This window comes from Pimephales promelas, chromosome 19 (assembly GCF_988280905.1).
Source record: "Pimephales promelas chromosome 19, fPimPro1.hap1.1, whole genome shotgun sequence".
Taxonomy (NCBI): domain Eukaryota; kingdom Metazoa; phylum Chordata; class Actinopteri; order Cypriniformes; family Leuciscidae; genus Pimephales; species Pimephales promelas.
Genome location: NC_142787.1, coordinates 5,929,713 through 5,946,467, shown reverse-complemented (window position 1 = coordinate 5,946,467; position 16,755 = coordinate 5,929,713). Strand labels below are relative to the sequence as shown.

The 16,755-nt window shown below is 38.5% G+C and overlaps 1 protein-coding gene across 3 annotated transcripts in view; it reads left to right on the top strand.

Annotated features, from left to right (window-relative positions):
• Positions 1–16,755, top strand: part of LOC120461923 (rho GTPase-activating protein 26) — a 147,941-nt gene that overhangs the window by 569 nt on the left and 130,617 nt on the right. The gene's annotated exons all lie outside the window — the stretch shown is intronic.

Sequence of the window (16,755 nt, the reverse complement as noted above, 5' to 3'; positions counted from 1 at the left end):
TAACATTTTAGAAGTGCACCACACAGTCACAGTGACCCACAGATTCAGACCCGCCTGAAATTTCCACTCCACTCCCCATTACTTTTCAAAACAAACTCAGCGAGTCTGACCCTAGCAGAACAAGCGTGTACTAGAACTTACATCCAGTTGGAATTGACACCAAACCGGCTCTCTGTGTTGACCCAAGAGACATGTCCTAAGACGTAAGGCGTTGAATACAATACCGAGGCGTGTTTGACAGCTTCAAATTCCACAGGTTTGTTATATAAAGTTGTATAGCTGGAAAAGCCTCCTCTAGATGTGGTTTGTTGGAATCATCATTGGCCTAAAAGTCCTGAATAATCCCTGAAAATGAAGATGTTTGCTTGATAAGTTTCTCTTGCTTCTCTATTACACTTTTTGTTGTAGCCTAATACAAAATACGAATAACCACATGTATGAGATTTCTCATGAATTTCTGTGTTGGATTTCCCATGAGACCGAACCCCTCCTGTCCTCTTTATCCATTGCTGATGTTTTGCTCTACTCAATTGCTTATGCGATGTGTAAACCTGTCATGAGCGAGAGACTTCATTAATACTTAACACACTAACTTGTTATTTTGTGTGAAGAGAGCTTCTTTTCACAGTCTGAGACCTGATATCATGTTTAATACCTCCACAAACAACACTAATCACAGGCCTTGTACTCCACACAGATGTATTTCTGATAGCCTACTGACATTAAACGATTATAAAAGGTTATAAGCAAATGTTCTTTGTTTTTTTGCAAATGACCAACACCCAAAAAATGACACAAGGAAGGACTGTTTTATGGGGGAAGCATGTCCTTATTTGACATGTATTGTATAGGGTAATAGTAATTGCTAAAAGATATTTTGGTCTCTATGGATCAGATCCTGTCTTCAATATAAGGCTATGGGATTTAAACACAATGGCTAACCAAGTCTCTCTTTTTTAAACATAAAGTTAATGTGTACCAATATCACTGCAGTCACATTTCTTCTGAATCACTCTGGCTCGTAAAGTTGTGAATTGGAATCACTATTGTCCGGTTGCTATGTCCAAAGGATAGAAAATTCACACTTTTTCTAAATTTATTACTCATTATTTCCCAATACCTGAATTCGCTGAATTCCCTACCCTTCCTCTTTTTAAGAATAAAAAGAGGAAGGATAGGGAATTCAGCGAATTCAGGTATTGGGAAATAATGAGTAATAAATTTAGAAAAAGTGTGAATTGTCTATGACATTGTCTTGCTTCATTCCACCAGTGATGGTTTGTGATTTGCTTGGACTTTTCTCCTACACTGTCGTGATGTTAACGGTAAAAGACGAGTAAAAAACTGTTAATTGGTCAACAGAAAAGTGTCCTTACTATATAGCCTATGGTCAATAACTGTGACATATAATGGTACATTTAATGTAATTCTACTGTAAAATACCGTTAAATTTACAGTTTTTGGAAGCGAAAAAGAGCAAGTCAACTGTAAACCCTAACGGTCAAAATAATTCATTGGTTTGAGTAGGACAAACTTAAATTCAACGAATTAGTTCAGTCAAATTAATTTTTATCAGTATTTAGCTCTTTCTTTTTTGAACTGATATATTTGAAGTAAACTGAACTGTTTCATTGTTTTGAGTTTTATGAAATTATTTATTTTAATTTAGACAAACTTAAGTTTAACTGAAACGGCTGGGATATCTATTTCCCAGCATGCTTTGCCGATGGCACTCGAAAGAGAGTGTAAATGCTAAAATTATAATGTTTTTTTTTGTGTAAGATTAATGTTAAGTGTGAGATTAAGTAGTGATTAATGTTTTGTTAGGCTAATTTAGAAGAATTTCTGTTATTGTTGGCTTTAGGATAGTTACCATCATGGTGACAAGTGGTGCATTCAGCTTGATTTGAGAGCAGATTATCCCTTTATATTATTACGCTCATACAGCAAGTGCTTCTGTGCTTGTAAGTGATTACAACATACTGTTTCTAATATGTTAGCATTTACTACATCAACAGATTAGCTTTTAAAGATAACTAAGTTTATACTATTAAAAGTGATTTGAGTTCTGCCAACTTATTTGGGTTTACAGTGTACTTCATAGATTTAAGTTATAGTAACTAATTAGTACTATTAACTTTATTTACCCAAGTTATCTTAACAATAAGTTATTGAGTTACTTGAAAACAAATAAAAAAAATTGTTATGCTTAAATTGTTTGAGTTAATAAACTTAAATGATTTAAGGCAATCGGTTTCCTCAAACGGTTTGAGTTGAACTAACTCATCAGGTTTTAATTTACAGTGGAAAAAAATGTAAATTGACATTCCCACAATTCCTCTGCCTGGGTTTCCCCATGCTGCCTTGCCGCAGTGCGATTTTAATAATGCTGCTAGGCAGCCTGGACACTAGGGCTGGGTAAAAATATCGATTCATCAATGCATTGCAATTTTTTGCTTCTCAATTCAATATAGATTCATCAAATCCTATGAATCGATTCAGCCATCCAGGCCAGTGGCGGCGCTGTGGGCTACACTCTAGTGAGAGCGTTCAGTGTTGTAGAAGTCGCGCTTTAGCAAAACAGCGCGATGACGGACAGCAGCTGCACTCCGTTCAAGCAGGCGTTCAAGCCTGATTCAAGCCTGCACCAACATTAAAAGCCGACGTTTGGGCTCATTTTGGATTCCACTGTAAGCCGGGAACTATGGAAGCTTGTTTCCGCCACAGAATGAAAAATAAAAAAGGTAATTGCGACTTTTTATCTCACAATTCTGACTTTTTTTTCTCACAATTGGGAGTTTACATCTCGCAATTCTGACTGTATCTCTCAGATTCGCGAGATATAAGTCAGAATTGCGAGATATAAAGTCAGAATTGCGTGATATAAAGTCACAATTGCGGGATATAAAGTAAGAATTGCCTGATATAAAGTCGTAATTACGTGTTATAAAGTCAGAAATGCATGATAAAGTCATAATAGTGAGATATAAATTATTCTGAGAGGGAAAAGGAAAGTCCCCCCCCCCCCCCCTTAGAATTGGCCTGATAACTCGCAATTGCTGTTAAGTGTGATCAGCTGTTAAGTGTTATTGTTTACAAAATTATAATATAATATTAGACTTTTTTTGAGTATGCACATTTTGTGCTTCTGTTTACATTTCTTTTATAACTTGAATGTTTAGGAAGAAAGAAATATACTTTCTACTACTTAGTTACATGCACTTTAGAGGTGTTGTTAAAGCACTGTACAGTGCTTGTCACCATTGTGTTTGTATTCAACACATACAATATTGTACATTTTTATTCTGCTGAATAAACCATGACAGGAAACAAACATGCTGGGGTCAATTTGTTCTTTAACATTGCTAAAACTGCGCACATTACTTAAAAATATACTCCAGGCACTTAATTACTTGTGTATTTACTTATTATTGAATCGATATCGAAGCTAATAAATCAATATTGAATCGAATCGAAATCGAATCGAATCGAAGCCTCAAGAATTGAAATCGAATCGAATTGTGAAATACCTAACAATACCCAGCCCTACTGGACACCATGAACCAAATTTTCCCCTGAGATAGGGAACCAATCACAGAACGGGGAGGGAGTGGCAAGACGATGACGACGTCTATGCGACACTGAAGCAGTTTGTTTATGGATCCATCTTGGCAGTGGACGCAAAGTTACCGTTGATATACAGTAGCCTTTGTGCATACATACTGTAAAACTTCAAATAATAGCCCGGACTTTTTATTTTCCTAAATCGTCGAACTGCACCGGCTTGTATTTGAGACAGGCGTCTATGAGACCGGAATTTATAATTTAGTGTTGAGATGTTGTTCATTGAGTTTCTAATCTCTAAAAATCTCCAAATGCTCCACGTGAAACTGCGTCTTCCAACCTTTTACTATCGTGTCAGTTGATTTGATTAATATGCGTGAGGGAGAGAGACCAAGACAGCGCTCGTGTTTGAAGACATGAGGGGGCGCTCTCTCTCTCTCTCTCTCTGCTTATCATGCGGCCTGTCAAGCGCAGCAGTCATTCTATTCTACATCACTCACTGATCAAAATAGGCTTTTGCGAGACAAAAATTTTCTTTAACGGCCGCCAAAAAGCAGACGATCTGACGGTTTTAGAAGATTAACAACCCTGAACTAAAAAACAGACCCGACGTCTATCTCCTTCTCGTTCTATCTCGTTAAATCTCCTAAATCTCTAACCCATCGTCTTTTTCCTTGTCTAATTTTCTGTTGCTCTACCTACGTCATCTGGTATCATCTGGCGTTTTTCCACTGCTGGTATGGCTCGGTACGACTCGGCTCGGTGCGGCACAGTTCGGCTCGCTTTGCTTTTCAACTGTGTGGTACGACTCGGCTCTACACGGCACGGCTTGGTTCGCTTTAGCTCGGTTGCTTTTCCACTGCAGTTAGTACCGCTTTGGGTGGGAGGGGATTATAGAGTGGGTGGGATTATAGACTGTTCGATAACAGCGGTGGCTGTTACTGGCTATTTAAATCTAGCGGGTTTGGTTTCTCGTGTCGATGTCTATTGGTCGCAAATACAATGACGCTGGTACTGACGATTCTGTCTGACCAATCAGTGAGCTGCAGTGTTTCACGTCACATTTAGTACCGGTACGGTACGCTTGGAACCTCAACGAAGCGAGCCGTACCATACCATACCATGCAGTGGAAAAGCGCCACAAGTGAGCCGTACCGAACCATGCTGTGGAAAAGCGCCAAAGCGTGCCGTAACGAATCGTACCGTACCATGCAGTGGAAAAGCGACAATTGAACCGATTGGCTATGAGCTACGTACAGGCTCATTTGATAGACATTCGTAGCACCCAATACTCCTTATTCACGGCAGCGCCATGTTTGATTTTTAATGAGAATGAAAGCGAGGCTGTGAGGGATAGTCATGCATCTCTTCAATGGGTTGTACTGTTATTTAATGTGTTTTCGGATTGTTCTGCTCATGAAACACTGGAAAAATATCTTTCCAAGAAATTTCAGTTGACAAAAAACTCCCGACAATGTAAGCTGTAGAAAATTGTTAGTAATCTAGGAGCTTTATTCAGCTTTTTACAGCGGATGCCATTGGAAACACGGTAAGTCTATCCCTCACAGCCTCACTTTCATACCTGTCATGGCGCTGCTCTGAATAAGGTCTATATAAGGCTCTGGGCATTCGTTAACCATGCCTCAAATAGGAGAAAATGAACATGTGGTTTCCATATCACGTTTCATTCTCAATGATACGTGGTCTGGCGTTAGCAGGCTAACAATTCCCTGCGGGACACATTTTATTATTAATTTTTTAAATAACTGTTTCTTCCAAATTTTCTTGTTTTTTTCTAATCAGCTATGGGTTTTATGTTAGATTTAATGTTGTTAAATTAATGTTTATTGCATTTTTAAAATTTCAACGTGAACATGATGATGTTTAATGTTTGTGTGATTGACACTGTGCAGCTTCTAATATAATAGGATTAAAGGGTTAGTTCACCCAAAAATCAAACAGATCTCATTCCCCATTGACTACCATAGTAGGAAAAATACATACTATGGTAGTCAATGGGGAATGAGATCTGTTTGATTAAAACATTCTTCCAAATATCTTCCTTTGTGTTCAGCAGAACAAATAAACACATAGAGGTTTGGAACAACATGAGGGTGAGTAAATAGTGACAGAGTTTTCATTTTTCGGTGAACAAACCCTTTAACTTTCCTGTGGAAGAGTTTCTTATGATGAGCTCTGATTGATCATGTGACTCTCATTACTGTGATTGTTGGCTGTCAGTGTATTACAATGGAACAACCATTGATATTAATACTTGGAAAGGTCAGTAAATGAACATTACATTATATAAGGAAATACAGTTTATTGCTGTAAAATTATATACGGTTAAAAGTCTTTAAAAACGAAAATGTTGCTACCGTATTTTTAACAGGAAAACTCCACAGCTGCCAGTTTTTTCCCGTAAATTTAACAGATTTTATTATTTTTTTTTCAGTGAGGGCTGGTCACCTCTGAACCCGTAGAAGCGTGCAAACGGCTGCTCTATATCACTGTGTCAGTTAGGCTCGATCCATGAGCTCAGAGTCAGATCTGCAGTTCGGTTTGAGCTGTGTGACTGATTCACAGAAATCTGGACACCATAACCTTCAATGGGCCGGTGCATTGCTGCAACACACATGTTTAGCAGGAAAATGCAGCCTTTTCCTGGAATCAGTGTGTTTTTGGAGTGACTAACATGATGTTGTGGTTCATGGATTGTTGGAAAGTCAGGGTGCAAATTTACTGAGGGGTCTGACCCCCCTAAATAATGTTTAAATGACTTAAAAATAAAATTAAAAAGCCCTGCAGTCAACAATTGTATCCCTTAAAACTCATCTTTGATAATCAAAATGACGTTTAAACATGTTTTTTTTTCTTTTTTTGTAAAAATAATTTCTTCATACCTTAAAGGGATAGTTCGCCTAACCGCCCCCCCCCCCCAAAAAAAAAACAAAAACAAAAAAACTGTAATTACATTAATGAACATTAATTACTCTAATGAGCATTCATTTCTCATTCTCATGTCGGTCCAATATCTATTTTGAATGAAAGCTGAAAGATTCCTGTCCCTCTAATTTACGCAACTACTATTTTCAAAATGTTTAAAAAGAGATCATCAGATTACTTAAAATGTGTCAGTTTTGTGAACTCAAAAGAAGAGGTAAGTTCTAAATACTCATAAAAGTTCATTTGATTGAACTTATTTGTTTAATTTAAAGGGTTAGTTCACCCGAAAATGAAAATTAAGTCATTTATTTCTCACCCCCATGCTGTACCAACCCCGTAAGACCTTCGTTCATCTTCGGAACACAAATAAAGATATTTTTGATTGAATCTGAGGGCTGGATCACTCTTCCATAGACTGCATAAGGGACTGGCTCTTGACGGCCCATAAAGTCATTAAAGAAAAGGTTTAAATATTCCATGTGCCTACAGCTGCTCAATTATAAGTTTATCAAGCGACGAGACTACTTTTTGTGCGAAAAAAACATAAATAACGACTTTATTCCACTATTCCATTACTTCCTTATGGGCGCATGCGCGAGAACTGAGACGAGGACGTTCTCATTCGTCTTCTTCTTGTTACCGGCTGCTCACCGCTTAGGAGTATTACCGCCCCCTACCGTATAAGATGATGTGCTGATATAGCTGGAAGCGCAAAACTTTCTGTTTACAAGCAGAGGAAGATGCGCGCTGTACATACGCTTTTCAATTTGCGTATTTTCCGCACTATAAGGTGCACTTAAAAGCCTTTAATCTTCTCAAAAAACGACAGTGTTCCTTATAATCCGGAGCGCCTTATATATGGATCATCATTTTATACGGTAGGTGGCGGTAAAACTCCTAAGCGGTGAGCAGCCGGTAACAAGAAGTAGACGAATGAGAACGTCCTCGTCTCAGTTCTCGCGCATGCGCCCATAAGGAAGTAATGGAATAGTCGAATAAAGTCGTTATTTATGTTTTTTTCGCACAAAAAGTAGTCTCGTCGCTTGATAAACTTATAATTGAGCCGCTGTAGGCACATGGAATATTTAAACCTTTTCTTAAATGACTTTATGGGCCGTCAAGAGCCAGTCCCTTAGGAAGCCTATGGAAGAGTGATCCAGCTCTCAGATTCAATCAAAAATATCTTTATTTGTGTTCCGAAGATGAACGAAGGCCTTACGGGGTTGGTACAGCATGGGGGTGAGTAATAAATGACTTAATTTTCATTTTTGGGTGAACTAACCCTTTAAGTTTACCCTACTCAAAGCAATTAATTATTTTCAGCATTAGGTTTTATAGTAATTGATATGATTATCCTTTGGCTCGACTACATTATCAAACAGCTAATAACGTGTTACTCAAACCATGTTCCCGAGTCAGGCGGCTGCCTTCTAAAAATCTGCATTACACTGCAGTTTTAATGAGAAAATACTGCACATGTTTTGTCTTAAAGCATTTGAAAAACACCACACATTAAAAACTTGATTTTCACCACAGGGCGTCTTTAGAAAGTTGAGTTCACACACTGCAGTGTTTCACATTTATGAACGGAAAGAGAACATGCTCCCGGTGGATGTTTTCACACTGCACAGCTGTGAATGGGGAAAAGATACATTCGCTAGTGCTAATTGAGGGCACATCCACGGATGACTGCACGAGAGGAGAACAAAGAAACAGCGTGTGTGTTTTGCTTGGTGTGTTTGGAGTGGGCTGGAAGGGAATTAGGGCAGCCTCCCCTTGATGATTATTGTCGCTCTATAATCTCAGCCCTGCGTCTGGAGGCGACCTATAGCTGGCGGAGCTTCAGTCTCTCGTTGAGCATGAATAAAGCAGGATTATCGTTATTATCATTCACATATCCTCTTTAATAAAGAAACTCAGATATACTATGAGATTGTAAGTGCATGAGGTGTGCTCATAAACTCAGGATTATCAATCAACCAATCAAGTGTCTTTGATGGAGACTCTCTATTACTATTGTGAGTGATGGTGTTCCCTCTCTTAAAGTTCACTGAAATTAATTTTTGGTATGTTTTAGATTACCACAAGGGCATCCAAGATGTAGGTGTCTTTGTTTCCGCTGTAGTTTCAATTTTGATATTTTTAGGTCAAACCGTTCTTGTCTGTCAGTCATATAATGGAGGTCTATGGTCACCACCTCAAAGAGCATGCACAGAGAAGTCCAAATTAAACATGATTTAATGACTCGTAAATGTAAGTACACATTGCGCGGACGCTTGGTGATCCGTTGCATGTTTACGGCATTTCTTACACTGAGATTTCGGAAGTGTTACCTTTCACTGTGAAGATCTAAACATATTTAGATATACAGGAAATGTCAACAGACAACATTGAATTTTTTTCGCAACCGTGCGAGATCACTTCCGGCGCGAGAACGGTTTGACCTAAGAATATCCAAATTGAAACTATGGCGGAAACAAATACACCTACATTTTGGATGCCCTTGATGTCACAGTCTGCGTCTGCACCATCCCGTCTGCGTCTCCTTCACTACACTTCCCATGATCCTCTCGTCTGCACACCTGAACTCACTCCCTCATCAGCCTCCCGTTCAGCGTCCTGTTCATCTGTTTCACCTGTCTTCACCTCATTATGTCTGATTCCTCTGTGTATTTAGTTCCCTCTGTTTCATTCTGTTTTGTCGGTCAATGTTGAAGGTTACCCTGTGTTGCACCCTGTCTTCTTGCCTGTATTTGATATTAAATATATTATCTTCGTTGGAATCTGGACTCAGCCTGTCCTTCTGCCGGCACACACTGTGACACTTGAGGTAAGCTAAAACGTACCAAAAATTCATTTCAAAGTGAACTATCCCTTTAAATGAATTTGTCTGGTAATTGGAAAACATAGCCATTGCCTTAAATTAATATTACTGGAAAAATATATTATGAAATATAAGTTTGTAGCATGATTATTACTGATTAAACTTTTTTGTGTTACTTGTGATACTGTGCCGTCCATCTATATTTGGCCTTTTTTCACATTTTCATTCACATTTTCTTCAGAAAATATCGGATCCACATCAGTTATAGGCTGATAATATATGGTTGATATTGGATTTGCACGCTCATTTCTATATTTATATTTTTAGATTTCAATTGCACTCACATAAAGTTAAGCTTTAAAAACACCTGCAATTTAAATATAATATTTTGCTCATGTCAAAATGAAATTATCACTTGTAAAATTCACTTGTAGTAGGGCTATTTTTAAATGAATTATTTTAGTTTTTAGTGTTTTATTTTTTTTAGAAAAACATAGTATTGAATTTTAATATTGTCCATTCATCGGTTATTGGCCACAGCATGAAAAAAAAAAATATTGTGTTGTCCTATTGGCCAGAATTTTAACATAAATTCAGAAAATCCAGAAAAATGTTTACTTTAATTGTTTTAAGCTTGTGTTTGTCTTTAGGTTTATAATAAAAGACAAAAAAAGTTTGAGGTTAAAGGGAAAAAAGTGAGCGGAATCATAATGACCTTGTTGGGTTCATTTTAGACATTCATGCAGTGGAAAAGGTATCAAGCTCCACAGTTTTCAACATCCTCTTTCCAGGCAGGAAAAAGAAACCATTCAGAGTCAGACTCTATAAGAATGTGCCAGTTTTTTAGTTTTTTTAGATAAGCTTAACTTCCTGAATGTTTAGGCCTGCTTCTTCTATGCTAAATGTAGCCTATAATCATTTTATTTTCTGTTGAGTAAAAAAAAAGAAGGAAAAACTGCTTTTCGCAGCTTCTTTTAAGTGTCAAGAGGCATAACATTTGTGGAGAAGGGGCAGTATACTGACTCATGGCTACTTGTGTGCGGTTTTAGACCGTCTGCTCTGGGATAGCAGTTCTCGTATGCTGTGAAGTACAAGGCCTTTAGGTAATGGGCTGTGATTCGGGAACGCTCCACACTTTTGATGCATTGGTCTCGCACACACATTCTCACTGGTTAAGACTTCCTGTTTGATTCAATGTTTCACAATTGAGTGGTCACTTTAACCAAAACATCATTCATGAATTCATAGCATGTGTCACAATCTCTCCATATTACAAATTGAGCTACCAATCTTGTCATCTCTGTCAGCCTCAACTGGGTCAAGTTTTAATTTGTACATTTTAACATTTGAATATTTTGTCTAACATAAAACAACATCTTGTGTTATTTACAATAAATTAAACGTATATATTTTTCTGGTTGTTCCAGAAACCCAACTTGACATTCTTTGTTCTGTCAAAAACATAAAAAGGAGATATTTGGCTGAATGTTTAAGCTGTTAAAGGGATAGTTCACCCTGAAATGCACATAAGTCATACGTTACTCTCCCTGGTGGTGTTGTAATACAGTATGCTGCAGCGCCAATAGAGTTTCACAAATGTACAGTCGAGCGCAAAAGACCAGGGTCAGGATTTCTGTTAAAGGGATACTTCCCCTCTGGAAAGATGAATGTGTATTTAAAATGGGTCATTTATGTAGAAGAAATGTGAAATTATTTTTCAATTTGGAGCTTTCTAGACTGAGAAAAGCCAGAACATGTATTTTGGGCTTATGTGGATGAAAGACAACAACTCCCAGAATGCACCTGCTTCGCTGCCCTAGGAGGCCACGCCTACCGGTAAACAGAGCATAGAAGTTAAACAACAAGTCCAGGCTACTAGTGAGTCTCCATGATGCATTTAAAAGTAATTCCAGAGAACGCAGTCCTGTAAACTTTGTTTCCGACCACATTAGTTCCCAAGCAAAATTTGACTTTTGATAAGAGGGTGCGCAACTCTATTTATAGGCAAGATTTTCACGCTAAAACACTTTTTCAGCGGGAATGCAAATTATAATAGCACTTAACCAGGAACACAAAAGCCACACCACACACATATGGCTTTTAATTTGTTTATTTCATTAGCAAACATGTCAATATAATTTTAAAGTTATTTCCATCGATCAATTATCTTCAAAAATAACGATCGACATGCTTGTTTGCTTTGCGGCCCCTTTAAATACAGTTCAGATCACGCATTCGATCTATATCAGAGCGTCCACGAATCTTTCCACGGCGTCTCTGTCAGGGCGGCGAGAGCGGTGTCAACGTACGGTTAGGCAACCAAACAAAGGAAAGTCTGCACCTCCACGGCGTATTCTTCCGAGTTGCCATAATGGTGCGTTCACACCGGACGCGAATAGCGCGTCAGGCGCGAATGATTTCAATGTTAAGTCAATGCAAAGACGCGTTACGCGTGTATGAGGCGTGGAACGCGGTGCAGAAGACGCAAATACGCCTCATTTGCGCGAATGGCGCGAATTGAGCATCTGGCGCGTTAAGTGCGTTACGTATGTTCATCTGTTGCAGAAAAGCATCAAGAACAACTAAAACAAAAGAGAAACGTTTTACAGGCCAGAGTTTATATTTATAACATGTTTGCAGCGATGTAGCGATGTAGCCAATCATAGACATTTGCAGCGATGTAGCCAATCATAGACATACCATATGTGTTGATTTCTTGAACACAATGGCCAATTTAAGCATTTAAGAGACTCCCCTCACCACTCAAAACATACTTTTGTTCAAAAAATCGTAAATAAATCGTAAATCGAATTGAAAAAAATAAAATCGGACATTTTATTTTTAGGCCATATCGCCCAGCCCTACTTCAAACTTTTGTTTTTACGCGCGTCAGTTTAACTCTTGACATACAAATTAATACAAAGTGGTCAAGCGTCAAACTAGACGCGTCAGACGCAAATTTGACGCACTATTCGAGTCACAGCATAATAATAGTAGTAAGTTAAGTAACTATCTCTAGCCAAACTAATTAAAATGGTGGGGTTGTTCTGGATACTCCATCTGGCACGTACAATGATGATGGTGAATGGTGACGATTCTCTCTGACCAATCAGCAGTCGGCGTTGTTTTCACTATACATTTTAGTATCGCCTCAGCTCGCTCAGAACCTCGCCGGAGCTGATGCCAAAAAAAAAAGTTCCCCTCAAGCAGGTACAGATACAACTTTTACACAGTGGAAAACCAAACAAAGCCGAGTCGAGCTGGGACTGTGTAGTGGATAAGCGCCATTAGTTGTCTGCTGAGAATTGTGGGAGTATCATGCTGTCAAAAAATGACACCAGAATGGTGCAGCTCTAACACGTCTTATGCTCTGCTTATGCTCTTCGTTATAACTTTTAATAAAGAGCAGCTTGGGCATTCTTCAAAATTGATTAATTAAAGAGCCATACAGGTTTTTAACAATATTTTTTTTTTTGGATGAACTAATCCTTTAATGTGGAAACAGAGCCACCTCAAAGGTAAACCGATGCAGGAGCTCTAGATTTCTTGTTCTGAACCTGACCTGTGGACCTAGAGGGACTTTTGCTTGAACGCGACCTGTGTTGACTCATTGGTGAGCTTTGCCAGGGCTTTTTAATTAGAGAGCCACAGCCGTCAGGGATTGAGGAACCATGTGTGGTTTGGAAACCATGCTCAGCGTGTGTGAGATTGTGTGTGCGTGTGCCACATCTTAAGTTCTGTTACACATTAAATTGATCTTATTTTAACATTCTCCTGGTGTACAATAAAAGTGAATGAGTTGGAGGGCAGAGAGAGGACACAGGAGTTGTTTTCTTGGCTTGCTTCATGACGTTTCCTCATTGCTGTCCAGCTGGTTGTGAAATGCATTTAGGTACTGTACCTGCACAGGAAATTATTCCAGCAGTTCAGTGAGTTTAAAGGAAGAAAAGAGCCAGAATAAACTTTTGAAGCCTTTAAATGAGAGATTCCTTTAAGAAAAAAAAACGATACTATACTACTATAGAATTGTAGTACTGCTAATATAATAGTAATACTAAAACTTGAATTATAACACAGAGAGTCCTGGTCCTTGGTTCTGATTGGTTGTGCCTTGTTCTATAAGCACTGAAGCACTGTGAACTTAGTTGTGGGGCTTATTGCTTTATTAATCTTTTTTTTTAAATCAACCCTCAAATAAAAAAAGCTATAAGGCAGTTTTTATATTAACTTTTCAAATTATGTTAAAGTCCCCCTGTGGTGTAGAAGTGTTTGTTTGTGGTGTTTAAAGGGATAGTTCACTTTGAAATTAATTTTTGATATGTTTTAGCTGACCTCAAGGGCATCCAAGTTGTAGATGTCTTTGTTTCCACAGTATTTTCAATTTTGATATTTTTCGGTCAAACCGTTGTTGTCTGTCAGTCATATAATGCAGGTTTAGGGGGTCCACCCTCGGTCCACCTCAAAGAGCATGCACAGAGAAGTCCAAATTGAACATGATTTAATGACTCGTAAATGTAAGTACACGTTGATGGCCTAAGACACGAAACGAGCGTTTTGTGTGAGAAAACGAACAGTATTTATATAGTTTTATAGTTTTATATAGCCATGTCCAACTGATCTGACGGCACTGCGCATACTCCGAAAGTGATCGCTTGCGTGTGTACGTCACTCATTGTTTTACCTTTCACTGTGAAGATCTAAACATATTTAGATATACAGGAAATCGCAATGGAAGATTTGAGATTTGAGTCAAAAACAGCGACCTGTCACACCAAAATAAGGAACGCTGAAACCACATTTATTGTTTGAAATTCATTATAAAATTGACTGAATTCGAAAGATTAAACTTTGTTTCATGTCAAATGTAGCAAAGCACAAGGCTTAAAGGAGAACTCCGGCACAAAATGAACCTTTGGTCTAATAACACATTGGTGCCTAGTTGACCGTTCTCTGAGATTTGTTTTCATGATAATCGAATGTAAAGAGTTTTATCTCTAAAAACTGTATAGATTATAACGCTAGTATATGGGGCATATAACAAGTAAAAAGAAATCGCTAGTTAATACCACTAACAAGACTCAAAATAGCCCCACACTAACACAGTAACATAATGAGGCTCCATACATGCAAAACGAAGCATTGAGTACTTTGTAAGTGTACGAACATTTAATAAGAAGATACTTTATAAAGTCAGTCCACTCCGTGCAAACAGGCAGGAGCCATCTTTGGAAAACAGTCTCGATAAGTCGAATCACGAACACGGTTCATACAATTCAGAAGTTCGCTGAACTTCATACAGTTCCGCTCACTTGGCACGTCATTAGTGGTTCGACTCATAGAGACTGTTTTCCAAAGAAGGCTCCTGCCTTTTTACATGAAATGGATTGTCTTTATACAGTAAAGTATCTTCTTATTAAATGGTCCGTACACAAAGTTCTCAATGCTTCGTTTTGCATGTAAGGACCCTCATTATGTTACTGTGATAGTAATTTCTCGGCACTCAAAGCGCGTAAGCACTAGTTGTTGGCGATGTTACTTTGTAGTAAAAACACTATGCGCCTGTGTTCTGAACATATACTATACTTGTCACCGTTTTCACAAATTGGTAATCACATTGAAATGTCATGCGTGACGTAGACAGCAGTATCAACCTAGTGTTTACAAAGCGAACCTGCAAAGGCTAAGGGTGTGTTCACACCGAACGTGAATAGAGCGTCAAATACGGCAGTATCAACCTAGTGTTTACAAAGCGAACCTGCAAAGACTAAGGGTGTGTTCACACCGAACGTGAATAGAGCGTCAAATACGCGTATCTTCTTATTAAATGGCTTATTAACGTCGCTTGAATTCCGCTCGAGTTAAATTTTTCAAATTGCACGGAAGACTTTCTCGGCAAACGCGTCGGCCAATCCGCGACGTCTATTCGCGTCTTTGCATTGACTTTGTATGCAATATACTTGCGCAAATAATTACATTCGCTTTAAAATAATTAAATTTGCGTTAAAATAAAAGGTAAAACAACGATGCCGAAGTTGGAGGAGAAAATTAGAGTTTTTCGCCCTACCCTACATTTTCCGCCGTGACCTTTCAATGTGATTACATAATGAGCGCCGCATCAGAGCTACTAAAAAATAAATGTTTATTTTTGTTAGAAAATGGCCGATCGTTTCGCTAGTTGAGACCCTTATTCCTCGGCTGGGATCGTGTAGAGCCTTTGAAGCTGCATTGAATCTGCAATTCGGACCTTCAAACCATTGATAACCGTTGAAGTCCACTATATGGAGAACAAACATGGAATGGTTTCCTCAAAAACCTTAATTTCTTTTCGACTGAAGAAAGAAAGGCTTGAATATCTTGGATCATGAGGTGAATAAACTATCAGGAACTTTGGTTTCTGAAGTGAACTAATTCTTTAACACAAAATGGGATAAAACCCATGATGTTTCACAGGACTCATACATGCAAAGCCCAATGCTGTACCAAGTGAGCACCTGAGCAAGTTTGCTACGTCAGCAAAACGTGCTATGGTAAAACTATTTGAGGTCACAACATAGTATTGTTCAAAGAAAGTAAGTGTGAAAATAAGTCTCTATTTGATAATCTGCCCTGTAATCATCATTTGATATGAAAAGGAATAAAAGTTGTTGCCGTTTTGCTGCCTCTAGTGGTCATCTGCAAACTGCAGTGAATTGAATAGGTTCGTCTTTGGAGTTCTGCAAACGTGTTGGTAGAGGCATGTTTTTCCAATGGGCCAGGGTTGAGGAAAAGAGTGTTGAAAATAAGCTTACCTCAATGAACAGTTTACCAACACAATGGAAACTCAAACCCAAGTTTTGGCCTCAAGTGGTACATATAATTCAATTCCATCAACTCAGACTTGTGTGACGATGAGTAACCACAGTAACTAATAGCATGGTATCATTATACCACAGGCTCTGTTTCTAATAACAACTGTCCAATTGGTTAAATGTCCTCTTATATGTAGAAGTGCAGCAAGGCATAGAACTAAAATTCAGTTGGATGAGCACTTCTGCATTTTGCTCACAGCTCTAATTGCAACCCGCCGTGTTGCTGAGACTTGCCTTAGGTGTCCCGCTCAGCGTTTTCCAGTATTTGCTGTCTCATTGGAGAGGAAAGCAAAACGCAGGTGTTTTTTTGACATATAGTTCAGACAGATGTTGTTAATAATGATTTTTTGGCCATTGTCAAGCCCTTCGCTGTCTGTTATACAGTAAAAACCTCTCTTTGGCTTGTTGACGGCACAGGAACAAAGTGGAAGTGGGCGTTCAGGCATGAGGCAGTACTGAGTATTGCTAAGAACACAGGCCTTTGTTCCGTCTGACAATCCCGAAAATGCTGTAAGCACTTTGGAATTTCGAAACTTATCTCTCTGATTTCTGCATAACTGATGGATTAGAGAT